The following is a 17602-nucleotide window of genomic DNA, read 5'->3' as shown; positions in this document are numbered from 1 at the left end:
CCTCTAATCCCCCCTACGTCACCTCTCATCGGACCTATGTCACCTCTCAGGACCCATATGTCACCTCTCCGCCCTTAAGTCACCTCTAATCGCCCCTATCTCACCTCTCATCGGCCCTATGTCACCTCTCATGACCCCTATGTCACCTATCATAGCCCCTATGTCACCTCTCATCACCCCTATGTCACCTCTCATTGCCCCTATGTCACCTCTCATCGGCCCTATGTAGCCCTTCTTCACCCCTATGTCACCTCTCATCGCCCCTATGTCACCTCTCATGACCCCTATGTCACCTCTCATCGCCCCTATGTCACCTCTCATGACCCCTATGTCACCTCTCATCGCCCCTATGTCACCTCTCATCGCCCCTATGTCACCTCTCATTGCCCCTATGTCACCTCTCATCGCCCCTATGTCACCTCTAATCCCCCCTACGTCACCTCTCATCGGACCTATGTCACCTCTCAGGACCCATATGTCACCTCTCCGCCCTTAAGTCACCTCTCATCGCCCCTATGTCACCTCTAATCGCCCCTATCTCACCTCTCATCGGCCCTATGTAGCCCTTCTTCACCCCTATGTCACCTCTCATCGCCCCTATGTCACCTCTCATGACCCCTATGTCACCTATCATAGCCCCTATGTCACCTCTCATCACCCCTATGTCACCTCTCATCGCCCCTATGTCACCTCTCATCGGCCCTATGTAGCCCTTCTTCACCCCTATGTCACCTCTCATCGCCCCTATGTCACCTCTCATGACCCCTATGTCACCTCTCATCGCCCATATGTCACCTCTCATGACCCCTATGTCACCTCTCATCGCCCCTATGTCACCTCTCATTGCCCCTATGTCACCTCTCATCGCCCCTATGTCACCTCTAATCGCCCCTATATCACCTCTCATCGGACCTATGTCACCTCTCATCGCCCCTATGTCACCTCTCATCACCCCTATGTCACCACTCATCACCCCTATGTCACCACTCATCACCCATATGTCATCTCTCATCACCCCTATGTCACCACTCATCGGCCCTATGTAACCCTTCTTCACCCCTATGTCACCTCTCATCACCCCTATGTCACCTCTCATTGCCCCTATGTCACCTCTCTTATCGCCCCTATGTCACCTCTCATCGCCCCTATGTCACCTCTCATGACCCTTATGTCACCTCTCATCGCCCCTATGTCACCTCTCATCACCCCTATGTCACCTCTCATCACTCATGTCACCTCTCATCACCCCTATGTCACCTCTCATCGCCCCTATGTCACCTCTCATCGCCCCTATGCCACCAATCATCGCCCCTAAGTCACCTCTCATCACCCCTATGTCACCTCTCATCACCCCTATGTCACCTCTCATGACCCCTATGTCACCTCTCATGACCCCTATGTCACCAATCATCGCCCCTATGTCACCTCTCATCGCCCCTATGTCACCTCTCATCGCCCCTATGTCACCTCTCATGACCCCTATGTCACCTCTCATCGCAACTATGTCACCTCTCATGACCCCTATTTCACCTCTCCTCGCCCCTATGTCACCTATCATCGTCCCTATGTCACCTCTCATCGCCCCTATATCACCTCTCATCGCCCCTATGTCACCTCTCATCGCCCCTATGTCACCTCTCATCGCCCCTATGTCACCTCTCAGGACCCATATGTCATTTCTCATGACCCCTATGTCACCTCTCATCGCCCCTATGTCACCTCTCATCGCCCCTATGTCACCTCTCATAACCCCTATGTCACATATCATCGACCCTATATCACCTCTCATGACCCCTATGTCACCTCTCATCACCCCTATGTCATCTCTCATCGCCCCTATGTCACCTCTCATCGACCCTATGTAACCTATCATCGCCCCTATGTAACCTCTCATGACCCCTATGTCACCTCTCATCGCCCCTATGTCACCTCGCATCACCCCTATGTCACCTCTCATCGCACCTATGTCACCTCTCATCACCCTTAGGTCACCTTTCATCGCCCCTATGTCACCTCTCATCGCACCTATGTCACCTCTCATCACCCCTAGGTCACCTCTCATCGCCCCTATGTCACCTCTCATGACCCCTATGTCACCTCTCATCACCCCTATGTCACCGCTCATTGCCCCTATGTCACCTCTCATCACCCCTATGTCACCTCTCATGACCCCTATGTCACCTCTCATCGCCCCTATGTCACCCTTCATCACCCCTATGTCACCTCTCATGACCCCTATGTCACCATACTTCGCCCCTATGTCACCTCTCATGACCCCTATGTCACCCCACTTCGCCCCTATGTCATCTCTCATGATCCCTATGTCACCTCTCATCGCCCCTATGTCACCTCTCATGACCCCTATGTCACCCCACTTCGCCCCTATGTCACCTCTCATCGCCCCTATGTCACCTCTCATCGCCCCTATGTCACCTCTCATGACACCTATGTCACCTATCATCGCCCCTATGTCACCTCTCATCGCCCTATGTCACCTCTCATCGCCCCTATGTCACCTCTCATGACCCCTATATCACCTCTCATCACCCCTATGTTACCTCTCATCGCCCCTATGTCACCTCTCATCGCCCCTATGTCACCTCTCATCACCCCTATGTCACCTCTCATGACCCCTATGTTACCTCTCATCGCCCCTATGTCACCTCTAATTGCCCCTATGTCACCCTTCACCACCCCTATGTCACCTTTCATGACCCCTATGTCACCTCTCATCGCCCCTATGTCACCCTTCATAATCCCTATGCCACATTGCCCCCATGTCACCTTTCATCACCCATGTGTCACCACTCATCACCTCTATGTCACCCCACATCGCCCCTATGTCATCTCTCATGATCCCTATGTCACCTCTCATCGCCCCTATGTCAGCACTAATCACCCCTGTGTCACCTCTCATGATCCCTATGTCACCTCTCATCGCCCCTATGTCACCTCTCATGACCCCTATGTCACCTCTCATCGCCCCTATGTCACCTCTCATGACCCCTATGTCACCTCTCATCGCCCCTATGTCACCTCTCATCGCCCCTATGTAACCTCTCATGACCTTTATGTCACCTATCATCGCCCCTATGTCACCTTGCATCACCCCTATGTTACCTCGCATCGCCCCTATGTCACCTCTCATCGCCCTATGTCACCTCTCATCACCCCTATGTCACCTCTCATGACCCCTATATCACCTCCCATCACCCCTATGTCACCTCTCATCGCCCCTATGTCACCTCTCATCACACCTATATCACCTCTCATCACCCCTATGTCACCTCTCATCGCCCCTATGTAACCTTTCTTCACCCCTATGTCACCTCTCATCACCCCTATGTAACCTTTCTTCACCCCTATGTCACCTCTCATCGCCCCTATGTAACCTTTCTTCACCCCTATGTCACCTCTCATCGCCCCTATGTAACCTTTCTTCACCCCTATATCACCTCTCATCACCCCTATGTAACCTTTCTTCACCCCTAAGTCACCTCTCATCGCCCCTATGTCACCTCTCATCGCCCCTATGTCACCTCTCATCGCCCCTATCTCACCTCTCATCGCCCCTATGTCACCTCTCATGACCCCTATGTCACCTTTCATCGCCCCTATGTCACCTCTCATCGCCCCTATGTCACCTCTCATGACCCCTATGTCACCTCTCATCGCCCCTATGTCACCTCTCATCGCCCCTATGTCACCTCTCATCGCCCCTATGTCAGCTCTCATCGCCCATATTTCACCTCTCATGACCCCAATGTCACCTCTCATCGCCCCTATGTCACCTCTCATCGCCCCTATGTCACCTCTCATGACCCCTATGTCACCTCTCATCGCCACTATGTCACCTCTCATGACCCCTATTTCACCTCTCCTCGCCCCTATGTCATCTCTCATCGCCCCTATGTCACCTCTCATCGACCCTATGTAACCTATCATCGCCCCTATGTAACCTCTCATGACCCCTATGTCACCTCTCATCGCCCCTATGTCACCTCACATCACCCCTATGTCACCTCTCATCGCCCCTATATCACCTCTCATCGCCCCTATGTCACCTCTCATCGCCCCTATGTCACCTCTCATCGCCCCTATGTCACCTCTCAGGACCCATATGTCATTTCTCATGACCCCTATGTCACCTCTCATCGCCCCTATGTCACCTCTCATCGCCCCTATGTCACCTCTCATAACCCCTATGTCACATATCATCGCCCCTATATCACCTCTCATGACCCCTATGTCACCTCTCATCACCCCTATGTCATCTCTCATCGCCCCTATGTCACCTCTCATCGACCCTATGTAACCTATCATCGCCCCTATGTAACCTCTCATGACCCCTATGTCACCTCTCATCGCCCCTATGTCACCTCACATCACCCCTATGTCACCTCTCATCGCACCTATGTCACCTCTCATCACCCTTAGGTCACCTCTCATCGCCCCTATGTCACCTCTCATCGCACCTATGTCACCTATCATCACCCCTAGGTCACCTCTCATCGCCCCTATGTCACCTCTCATGACCCCTATGTCACCTCTCATCACCCCTATGTCACCTCTCATGACCCCTATGTCACCCCACTTCGCCCCTATGTCATCTCTCATGATCCCTATGTCACCTCTCATCGCCCCTATGTCACCTCTCATCGCCCCTATGTCACCTCTCATGACACCTATGTCACCTATCATCGCCCCTATGTCACCTCTCATCGCCCTATGTCACCTCTCATCGCCCCTATGTCACCTCTCATGACCCCTATATCACCTCTGATCACCCCTATGTGACCTCTCATCGCCCCTATGTCACCTCTCATCGCCCTATGTCACCTCTCATCACCCCTATGTCACCTCTCATGACCCCTATGTTACCTCTCATCGCCCCTATGTCACCTCTAATTGCCCCTATGTCACCCTTCACCACCCCTATGTCACCTTTCATGACCCCTATGTCACCTCTCATCGCCCCTATGTCACCCTTCATAATCCCTACGCCACATTGCCCCCATGTCACCTTTCATCACCCATGTGTCACCACTCATCACCTCTATGTCACCCCACATCGCCCCTATGTCAGCACTAATCACCCCTGTGTCACCTCTCATGATCCCTATGTCACCTCTCATGACCCCTGTGTCACCTCTCATCGCCCCTATGTCACCTCTCATCGCCCCTATGTAACCTCTCATGACCCCTATGTCACCTATCATCGCCCCTATGTCACCTCGCATCACCCCTATGTTACCTCGCATCGCCCCTATGTCACCTCTCATCGCCCTATGTCACCTCTCATCACCCCTATGTCACCTCTCATGACCCCTATATCACCTCCCATCACCCCATGTTACCTCTCATCGCCACTATGTCACCTCTAATCGCCCCTAGCTCATCACTCATCGCCTGCATGTCACCTCTCATGACCATTATGTCACCTCTCATCACACCTATATCACCTCTCATCACCCCTATGTCACCTCTCATCGCCCCTATGTAACCTTTCTTCACCCCTATGTCACCTCTCATCGCCCCTATGTAACCTTTCTTCACCCCTATATCACCTCTCATCGCCCCTATGTAACCTTTCTTCACCCCTATGTCACCTCTCATTGCCCCTATGTCACCTCTCATCACCCTATGTCACCTCTCATCGCCCCTATGTCACCTCTCATCGCCCCTATGTCACCTCTCATCGCCCATATTTCACCTCTCATGACCCCAATGTCACCTCTCATCGCCCCTATGTCACCTCTCATCGCCCCTATGTCACCTCTCATCGCCCCTATGTCACCTCTCATCGCCCCTATGTCATCTCTCAGGACCCATATGTCATCTCTCATGACCCCTATGTCACCTCTCATCGACTGTATGTCACCTCTCATCGCCCCTATGTAACCTTTCTTCACCCCTAAGTCACCTCTCATCGCCCCTATGTCACCTCTAATCGCCCGTATGTCACCTCTCATCGCCCCTATGTCACCTCTCATCGGCCCTATGTAGCCCTTCTTCACCCCTATGTCACCTCTCATCGCCCCTATGTCACCTCTCATCGCCCCTATGTCACCTCTCATCGCCCCTATGTCACCTCTCATCGCCCCTATGTCACCTCTCATGACCCCTATGTCACCTTTAATCGCCCCTATGTCACCTCTCATCGCCCCTATGTCACCTCTCATGACCCCTATGTCACCTCTCATCGCCCCTATGTCACCTCTCATCGCCCCTATGTCACCTCTCATCGCCCCTATGTCAGCTCTCATCGCCCATATTTCACCTCTCATGACCCCAATGTCACCTCTCATCGCCCCTATGTCACCTCTCATCGCCCCTATGTCATCTCTCATGACCCCTATGTCACCTCTCCGCCCTTAAGTCACCTCTAATGACCCCAATGTCACCTCTCATCGCCCCTATGTCACCTCTAATCGCCCCTATGTCACCTCTCATGAACCCTATGTCACCTCTCATCACCCCTATGTCACCTCTCATCACCCCATGTCACCTCTCATGACCCCTATGTCACCTCTCATCACCCCTATGTCACCACTCATCACCCCTATGTCACCTCTCATCACCCCTATGTCACCTCTCATAGCCCCTATGTCACCTCTCATCACCCCTATGTCACCTCTCATTGCCCCTATGTCACCTCTCATCGCCCCTATGTCATCTCTCATGACCCCTATGTCACCTCTCATCGCCTCTATGTCACCTCTCATGACCCCTATGTCACCTCACATGACCCCTATGTCACCTCTCATCGCCCCTATGTCACCTCTCATCGCCCCTATGTCACCTCTCATCGCCCCTATGTCACCTCTCATAGCCCCTATGTCACCTCTCATCACCCCTATGTCACCTCTCATTGCCCCTATGTCACCTCTCATCGCCCCTATGTCATCTCTCATGACCCCTATGTCACCTCTCATCGCCTCTATGTCACCTCTCATGACCCCTATGTCACCTCACATGACCCCTATGTCACCTCTCATCGCCCCTATGTCACCTCTCATCGCCCCTATGTCACCTCTCATCGCCCCTATGTCAACTGTCATCACTCATGTCGCCTCTCATCGCCCCTATGTCACCTGTCATCACTCATGTCACCTCTCATCGCCCCTATGTCACCTCTCATCGCCCCTATGTCACCTCTCATCGCCCCTATGTCACCTCTCATCGCCCCTATGTCACCTCTCATCACTCATGTCACCTGTCATCGCCCCTATGTCACCTCTCATCACCCCTATGTCACCTCTCATCGCCCCTATGACACCTCTCATCGCCCCTATGTCACCTCTCATCACTCATGTCGCCTCTCATCGCCCCTATGTCACCTCTCATCACTCATGTCACCTCTCATCGCCCCTATGTCACCTCTCATCGCCCCTATGTCACCTCTCATCACCCCTATGTCACCTCTCATCGCCCCTATGTCACCTCTCATCACTCATGTCACCTCTCATCGCCCCTATGTCACCTCTCATGACCCCTATGTCACCTCTCATGACCCCTATGTCACCTCTCATCGCCCCTATGTCACCTCTCATCGCCCCTATGTCACCTCTAATGACCCCTATGTCACCTCTCATCACCCCTATGTCACCTCTCATCGCCCCTATGTCACCTCTCATCGCCCCTATGTCACCTCTCATCACTCATGTCACCTCTCATCGCCCCTATGTCACCTGTCATCACTCATGTCACCTCTCATTGCCCCTATGTCACCTGTCATCACTCATATCACCTCTCATCGCCCCTATGTCACCTCTCATCGCCCCTATGTCACCTGTCATCGCCCCTATGTCACCTCTCATCACTCATGTCACCTCTCATCGCCCCTATGTCACCTCTCATCGCCCCTATGTCACCTCTCATCGCCCCTATGTCACCTCTCATCGCCCCTATGTCACCTCTCATGACCCCTATGTCACCTCTCATCGCCCCTATGTCACCTCTCATCACCCCTATGTCACCTCTCATCACCCCTATGTCACCTCTAATCGCCCCTATGTCACCTCTCAAGACCCCTATGTCACCTCTCATCACCCCTATGTCACCTCTCATCGCCCCTATGTCACCTCTCATCGCCCCTATGTCACCTCTCATCGCCCCTATGTCACCTCTCATCGCCCCTATGTCACCTCTCATCACCCCTATGTCACCTGTCATCACTCATGTCACCTCTCATCACCCCTATGTCACCTCTAATCGCCCCTATGTCACCTCTCAAGACCCCTATGTCACCTCTCATCACTCATGTCACCTCTCATCGCCCCTATGTCACCTCTCATCACCCCTATGTCACCTGTCATCACCCCTATGTCACCTCTCATCACCCCTATGTAACCTTTCTTCACCCCTATGTCACCTCTCATCGCCCCTATGTAACCTTTCTTCACCCCTATATCACCTCTCATCGCCCCTATGTAACCTTTCTTCACCCCTATATCACCTCTCATCGCCCCTATGTAACCTTTCTTCACCCCTATGTCACCTCTCATTGCCCCTATGTCACCTCTCATCACCCTATGTCACCTCTCATCGCCCCTATGTCACCTCTCATCGCCCCTATGTCACCTCTCATCGCCCATATTTCACCTCTCATGACCCCAATGTCACCTCTCATCGCCCCTATGTCACCTCTCATCGCCCCTATGTCACCTCTCATCGCCCCTATGTCACCTCTCATCGCCCCTATGTCATCTCTCAGGACCCATATGTCATCTCTCATGACCCCTATGTCACCTCTCATCGACTGTATGTCACCTCTCATCGCCCCTATGTAACCTTTCTTCACCCCTAAGTCACCTCTCATCGCCCCTATGTCACCTCTAATCGCCCGTATGTCACCTCTCATCGCCCCTATGTCACCTCTCATCGGCCCTATGTAGCCCTTCTTCACCCCTATGTCACCTCTCATCGCCCCTATGTCACCTCTCATCGCCCCTATGTCACCTCTCATCGCCCCTATGTCACCTCTCATCGCCCCTATGTCACCTCTCATGACCCCTATGTCACCTTTCATCGCCCCTATGTCACCTCTCATCGCCCCTATGTCACCTCTCATGACCCCTATGTCACCTCTCATCGCCCCTATGTCACCTCTCATCGCCCCTATGTCACCTCTCATCGCCCCTATGTCAGCTCTCATCGCCCATATTTCACCTCTCATGACCCCAATGTCACCTCTCATCGCCCCTATGTCACCTCTCATCGCCCCTATGTCATCTCTCATGACCCCTATGTCACCTCTCCGCCCTTAAGTCACCTCTAATGACCCCAATGTCACCTCTCATCGCCCCTATGTCACCTCTAATCGCCCCTATCTCATCACTCATCGCCCCTATGTCACCTCTCATGAACCCTATGTCACCTCTCATCACCCCTATGTCACCTCTCATCACCCCATGTCACCTCTCATGACCCCTATGTCACCTCTCATCACCCCTATGTCACCACTCATCACCCCTATGTCACCTCTCATCACCCCTATGTCACCTCTCATAGCCCCTATGTCACCTCTCATCACCCCTATGTCACCTCTCATTGCCCCTATGTCACCTCTCATCGCCCCTATGTCATCTCTCATGACCCCTATGTCACCTCTCATCGCCTCTATGTCACCTCTCATGACCCCTATGTCACCTCACATGACCCCTATGTCACCTCTCATCGCCCCTATGTCACCTCTCATCGCCCCTATGTCACCTCTCATCGCCCCTATGTCACCTCTCATAGCCCCTATGTCACCTCTCATCACCCCTATGTCACCTCTCATTGCCCCTATGTCACCTCTCATCGCCCCTATGTCATCTCTCATGACCCCTATGTCACCTCTCATCGCCTCTATGTCACCTCTCATGACCCCTATGTCACCTCACATGACCCCTATGTCACCTCTCATCGCCCCTATGTCACCTCTCATCGCCCCTATGTCACCTCTCATCGCCCCTATGTCAACTGTCATCACTCATGTCGCCTCTCATCGCCCCTATGTCACCTGTCATCACTCATGTCACCTCTCATCGCCCCTATGTCACCTCTCATCGCCCCTATGTCACCTCTCATCGCCCCTATGTCACCTCTCATCACTCATGTCACCTGTCATCGCCCCTATGTCACCTCTCATCACCCCTATGTCACCTCTCATCGCCCCTATGACACCTCTCATCGCCCCTATGTCACCTCTCATCACTCATGTCGCCTCTCATCGCCCCTATGTCACCTCTCATCACTCATGTCACCTCTCATCGCCCCTATGTCACCTCTCATCGCCCCTATGTCACCTCTCATCACCCCTATGTCACCTCTCATCGCCCCTATGTCACCTCTCATCACTCATGTCACCTCTCATCGCCCCTATGTCACCTCTCATGACCCCTATGTCACCTCTCATGACCCCTATGTCACCTCTCATCGCCCCTATGTCACCTCTCATCGCCCCTATGTCACCTCTCATCGCCCCTATGTCACCTCTAATGACCCCTATGTCACCTCTCATCACCCCTATGTCACCTCTCATCGCCCCTATGTCACCTCTCATCGCCCCTATGTCACCTCTCATCACTCATGTCACCTCTCATCGCCCCTATGTCACCTGTCATCACTCATGTCACCTCTCATTGCCCCTATGTCACCTGTCATCACTCATGTCACCTCTCATCGCCCCTATGTCACCTCTCATCGCCCCTATGTCACCTGTCATCGCCCCTATGTCACCTCTCATCACTCATGTCACCTCTCATCGCCCCTATGTCACCTCTCATCGCCCCTATGTCACCTCTCATGACCCCTATGTCACCTCTCATCGCCCCTATGTCACCTCTCATCACCCCTATGTCACCTCTCATCACCCCTATGTCACCTCTAATCGCCCCTATGTCACCTCTCAAGACCCCTATGTCACCTCTCATCACCCCTATGTCACCTCTAATCGCCCCTATGTCACCTCTCAAGACCCCTATGTCACCTCTCATCACTCCTATGTCACCTCTCATCGCCCCTATGTCACCTCTCATCGCCCCTATGTCACCTCTCATCGCCCCTATGTCACCTCTCAAGACCCCTATGTCACCTCTCATCACTCATGTCACCTCTCATCGCCCCTATGTCACCTCTCATCGCCCCTATGTAACCTCTCACGACCCCTATGTCACCTCTCATGACCCCTATGTCACCTCTCATCGCCCCTATGTCACCTCTCATCGCCCCTATGTCACCTGTCATCACTCATGTCGCCTCTCATCGCCCCTATGTCACCTGTCATCACTCATGTCACCTCTCATCGCCCCTATGTCACCTCTCATCGCCCCTATGTCACCTATCATCACTCATGTCACCTGTCATCGCCCCTATGTCACCTCTCATCGCCCCTATGTCACCTCTCATCGCCCCTATGTCACCTCTCATCACTCATGTCACCTCTCATCACCCCTATGTCACCTCTCATCGCCCCTATGTCACCTCTCATCGCCCCTATGTCACCTGTCATCACCCCTATGTCACCTCTCATCACCCCTATGTCACCTCTCATCGCCCCTATGTCACCTGTCATCACCCCTATGTCACCTCTCATCAATCATGTCACCTCTCATCACCCCTATGTCACCTCTCATCGCCCCTATGTCACCTCTCATCGCCCCTATGTCACCTCTCATCACTCATGTCACCTCTCATCGCCCCTATGTCACCTCTCATCGCCCCTATGTCACCTGTCATCACTCATGTCACCTCTCATCGCCCCTATGTCACCTCTCATCACCCCTATGTCACCTCTCATCGCCCCTATGTCACCTGTCATCACCCCTATGTCACCTCTCATCAATCATGTCACCTCTCATCGCCCCTATGTCACCTCTTATCGCCCCTATGTCACCTGTCATCACTCATGTCACCTCTCATCACCGCTATGTCACCTCTCATCACTCATGTCACCTCTCATCACCCCTATGTCACCTCTCATCGCCCCTATGTCACCTCTCATCGCCCCTATGTCACCTCTCATCACCCCTATGTCACCTGTCATCACTCATGTCACCTCTCATCGCCCCTATGTCACCTCTTATCGCCCCTATGTCACCTGTCATCACTCATGTCACCTCTCATCACCCCTATGTCACCTCTCATCACTCATGTCACCTCTCATCGCCCCTATGTCACCTCTCATCGCCCCTATGTCACCTCTCATCGCCCCTATGTCACCCCTCATCGCCCCTATGTCACCTCTCATGACCCCTATGTCACCTCTCATCGCCCCTATGTCACCTCTCATCACCCCTATGTCACCTCTCATCACCCCTATGTCACCTCTCATCACCCCTATGTCACCTCTTATCGCCCCTATGTCACCTCTCATCACCCCTATGTCACCTCTCATCACTCATGTCACCTCTCATCGCCCCTATGTCACCTCTCATCACCCCTATGTCACCTCTCATCGCCCTTATGTCACCTCTCATCGCCCTTATGTCACCTCTCATCGCCCCTATGTCACCCTTCATCACCCCTATGTCACCTCTCATCGCCCCTATGTAACCTCTCATTGCCCCTATGTCACCTGTCATCACTCATGTCGCCTCTCATCGCCCCTATGTCACCTGTCATCACTCATGTCACCTCTCATCGCCCCTATGTGACCTCTCATCGCCCCTATGTCACCTCTCATCACTCATGTCACCTGTCATCGCCCCTATGTCACCCCTCATCACTCATGTCGCCTCTCATCGCCCCTATGTCACCTCTCATCGCCCCTATGTCACCTCTCATCGCCCCTATGTCACCTGTCATCACCCCTATGTCACCTCTCATCAATCATGTCACCTCTCATCGCCCCTATGTCACCTCTCATCGCCCCTATGTCACCTGTCATCACTCATGTCACCTCTCATGACCCCTATGTCACCTCTCATCGCCTTTATGTCACCTCTCATCGCCCCTATGTCACCTCTCATCGCCCCTATGTCACCTCTCATCACCCCTATGTCACCTCTCATCGCCCCTATGTCACCTGTCATCACCCCTATGTCACCTCTCATCAATCATGTCACCTCTCATCGCCCCTATGTCACCTCTCATCGCCCCTATGTCACCTGTCATCACTCATGTCACCTCTCATAACCCCTATGTCACCTCTCATCGCCCCAATGTCACCTCTCATCACTCATGTCACCTCTCATCGCCCCTATGTCACCTCTCATCACCCCTATGTCACCTCTCATCGACCCTATGTCACCTGTCATCACCCCTATGTCACCTCTCATCAATCATGTCACCTCTCATCGCCCCTATGTCACCTCTCATGACCCCTATGTCACCTCTCATCGCCCCTATGTCACCTCTCATCACCCCTATGTCACCTCTCATGACCCCTATGTCGCCTCTCATCGCCCCTATGTCACCTCTCATCACCCCTATGTCACCTCTCATCACCCCTATGTCACCTCTCATGACCCCTATGTCACCTCTCATCGCCCTTATGTCACCTCTCATCGCCCCTATGTCACCCTTCATCACCCCTATGTCACCTCTCATGACCCCTATGTCACCTCTAATCGCCCCTATGTCACCTCTCATGACCCCTATGTCACCTCTCATGACCCCTATGTCACCTCTCATCGCCCCTATGTCACCTCTCATCGCCCCTATGTCACCTCTCATCGCCCCTATGTCAACTGTCATCACTCATGTCGCCTCTCATCACCCCTATGTCACCTCCCATCGCCCCTATGTCACCTCTCATCGCCCCTATGTCACCTCTCATCGCTCATGTCACCTGTCATCGCCCCTATGTCACCTCTCATCGCCCCTATGTCACCTCTCATCGCCCCTATGTCACCTCTCATCACTCATGTCGCCTCTCATTGCCCCTATGTCCCCTCTCATCACTCATATCACCTCTCATCGCCCCTATGTCACCTCTCATCGCCCCTATGTCAACTCTCATCACCCCTATGTCACCTCTCATCGCCCCTATGTCACCTCTCATCACTCATGTCACCTCTCATCGCCCCTATGTCACCTCTCATGACCCCTATGTCACCTCTCATGACCCCTATGTCACCTCTCATCGCCCCTATGTCACCTCTCATCGCCCCTATGTCACCTCTCATCGCCCCAATTTAACCTCACATGACCTCTATGTCACCTCTCATCACCCCATGTCACCCCTCATCGCCCCTATGTTACCTCTCATCGCCCGTATGTCACCTCTCATCGCCCCTATGTCACCTCTCATCGCCCCTATGTCACATCTCATCGCCCCTATGTTACCTATCATCTCCCCTAAGTCACCTCTCATCGCCCCTATTTAACCTCTCATGACCCCTATTTAACCTCTCATGACCCCTATGTCACCTCTCATCACCCCTATGTCACCTCTCATCGCCCCTATGTCACCTCTCATGACCCCTATGTCACCTCTCATCACCCCTATGTCACCTCTCATGACCCATATGTCACCTCTCATCACCCCTATGTCACCTCTCATCGCCCCTATGTCACCTCTCATCCCCTCTATGTCACCTCTCATCCCCTCTATGTCACCTCTCATCGCCCCTATGTCACGTCTCATAGCCCTATGTCACCTCTCATCGCCCCTATGTCACCTCTCATCGCCCCTATGTCACCTCTCATCGCCCCTATGTCTGATCTCCTCGCCCTTAAGTCACTTCTTATCATCCCTGTCATCTCTCAGCACCCCTATGTCAACGCTTATTACCCCTATGTCACCAATCATTGCCCCTAGGCACCGTATTGCGGTGATCGGGATACTGGTATGGGGTATGGTGGTTATTAGGATGCTGGTATGGGGTGTGGCGGTGATCAGGACGCTGGTATGGGGTGTGGCGGTGATCAGGACGCTGGTATGGGGTATGGAGGTGATCAGGATGCTGGTATGGGGTATGGAGGTGATCAGGACGCTGGTATGGCGTATGGTGGTGATCAGGACGCTGGTATGGGGTATGGCGGTGATCAGAAGGCTGGTATGGGGTATGGTGGTGATCAGGACGCTGGTATGGGGTATGGCGGTGATCAGGACGCTGGTATGGGGTATGGAGATGATCAGGACGCTGGTATGGGGTATGGAGGTGATCAGGACGCTGGTATGGGGTATGGAGGTGATCAGGATGCTGGTATGGGGTGTGGCGGTGATCAGGGCGCTGGTATGGGGTATGGAGGTGATCAGGACGCTGGTATGGGGTATGGAGGTGATCAGGAGGCTGGTATGGGGTATGGCGGTGATCAGGACGCTGGTATGGGGTATGGTGGTGATCAGGATGCTGGTATGGGGTATGGCGGTGATCAGGACGCTGGTATGGGGTATGGAGGTGATCAGGATGCTGGTATGGGGTATGGAGGTGATCAGGACGCTGGTATGGGGTATGGTGGTGATCAGGATGCTGGAATGGGGTATGGCGGTGATCAGGATGCTGGTATGGGGTATGGCGGTGATCAGGACTCTGGTATGGGGTATGGAGGTGATCAGGACGCTGGTATGGGGTATGGCGGTGATCAGGACACTGGTATGGGGTATGGTGGTGATCAGGACGCTGGTATGTGGTATGGAGATGATCAGGATGCTGGTATGGGGTATGGTGGTGATCAGGATGCTGGAATGGGGTATGGGGGTGATCAGGACGCTGGTATGGGGGTGATCAGGACGCTGGTATGGGGTATGATGGTGATCAGGACCCTGGTATGGGGTATGGAGGTGATCAGGATGCTGGTATGGGGTATGGAGGTGATCAGGACGCAGGTATGGGGTATGGAGGAAATCCTCCAAGGTGACTCCCGGGTTGTCAGGAGGGATGAGTTAAAAACACAAATCTCAACCCACCTGAGCAACCAAAGCTGCAAACCAATCACGTGAAAACAAGGCGTGTGTACATGAAATGCTTCCGCTGTCTGTGATTGGCTGTCAGCTGTGACGGCTTCAAAGCAGGATATACATGGCGCTGTGCTATCACCCCCTATAGTAGACGGTTGGGGTACACAGGGAGTAATGTGGGGGGATCTCTGTATATACACAGCTCTGTACTGTCACCCCCTATAGTAGACGGTTGGGGTACACAGGGAGTAATGTGGGGGGATCTCTGTATATACACAGCGCTGTCCCCCCCCCCCAGTAGATGGTTTCACCCATTCACCGCAGTGGGGAAGAAGAAATCACTGCGGTGGGGGAGGGGGGTGGAAGAGTCCTCTGACCCCCAGAAATGATGGGATTGTTTTGCAGGATTTCCTGGTGTTCGGGGAATATACAGGACATCCAGCCATTGCACATAATGCAGTTTCAGCGCAGTGCACTCTATTCCTGCAGGGAACTTGCACTCGGCTTCACTGGACGTCTATAACAAGTCTAAGGACACTTTCCTGTATTTTTTATCCCCTCAATACCAGCCGGGTTCCTGATTATCAAAATATGAGACGTCACCCCGGGGGGCACACCTTCATTTTGGGGTGTTCCCACTACCCTCCCCCCCCCGCCCCGTTTTTGTTTGAGATGTTCTTCTTACCAGGACGTCAGGGGAGGCGATTTCTTGTAAATCTCAGAACTTCCACTCGGTGTTCCGTTATTTCTTCCTCAGAGACGTTCAGAATACAGGAAATCTACGGAGAGAAATGATTGGTTTATCCATCGACTTCATAGATTTCAGAGTAAAAAGGGAAATGTTTAATTCAGTCTTTGTGTTCTGTATATAGTAAGATATAAACACTATGACCCCCCCATAGGAAAGCTGAGTGTCTGTATACAAGGAGTCGGGGGCAGGGCTGGATGGTGGAGTGATTGTCAGTCCAACGATCAGAGCCGTGTGCAGTGAGGATCGATCTGCTATTGGACGACTATTACCGGCTGCTACAGGATATATACTGTATGACCAGATATAGACCCCCCCTCCCAATAACTGATCTGTATGGTGAATTCACCCCTCACACCCCCACAATAAACAGAATGATTTGCAGCAGCAGCCAAGGAATTCAAATTTAACCATTAGCGGCCTGGCCAATGGCCGTTTGGCGGCTTCAAATGCGCTCCTGTATTCCGGGTGCACACCATTTGGCGTGCTCCCGCACATGCGCAGTTTGCGGCACAGCAGCGGGATCTGCCACGGGCCGTGTACCTCGGACACGGCCGATGACAGATCCGAGTACCGGCTCCCGTAGCTGGTACCATGTGACCTGCTGTGACCAATCACAGCAGGTCACATGATAGTTGTATACAATGGATCATTCATTCATGCCATCCATTGTATACTACTGCCTAGCTGTGAATGGTCACAGCGATCACATGCACATGTCATGTGATTAGCTGTTACCAAATCACAGCTAAGCACAAAAAAAAAAAAAAAAAAAAAAAAAACTGAATGAATCGAAGCTAAATGCTTGCTTATAGCAAAGTAATTCTTTGCTATAAGCAAACTGTGTATAAAAAAAAAAAAAAAAAAATACTGATCACTCCCCCAAAGTAGTACAATGTTACTATGGTAACATTGTACTACTTTGGTCATAGTAAAATATGAAAAAAAAAATCTTTAAAAAAATGTAATAAAAAATTAAATATAATAAAAAAAAAATAAATAAATATATATATATATTTTTT

At 52.6% G+C, this 17602-nt stretch overlaps 1 long non-coding RNA gene across 6 annotated transcripts in view; it reads right to left on the bottom strand.

The window, feature by feature from the left end:
* Nucleotides 1–17602, bottom strand: part of LOC149443917 (uncharacterized) — a 496075-nt gene that overhangs the window by 263030 nt on the left and 215443 nt on the right. For all 6 annotated transcript variants that reach the window (XR_016306595.1, XR_016306594.1, XR_016306593.1 and 3 more), the window contains one exon: nucleotides 16518–16611. This is a non-coding gene — a long non-coding RNA (uncharacterized LOC149443917). The remainder of the gene's footprint in view (nucleotides 1–16517; nucleotides 16612–17602) is intronic.

This window comes from Staurois parvus, unplaced genomic scaffold, assembly GCF_062004578.1.
Source record: "Staurois parvus isolate SC_StPar_1 unplaced genomic scaffold, SC_StPar_1.0 ptg000826l, whole genome shotgun sequence".
Classification (NCBI taxonomy): domain Eukaryota; kingdom Metazoa; phylum Chordata; class Amphibia; order Anura; family Ranidae; genus Staurois; species Staurois parvus.
This window is presented reverse-complemented; position numbering and strand designations above follow the sequence as displayed.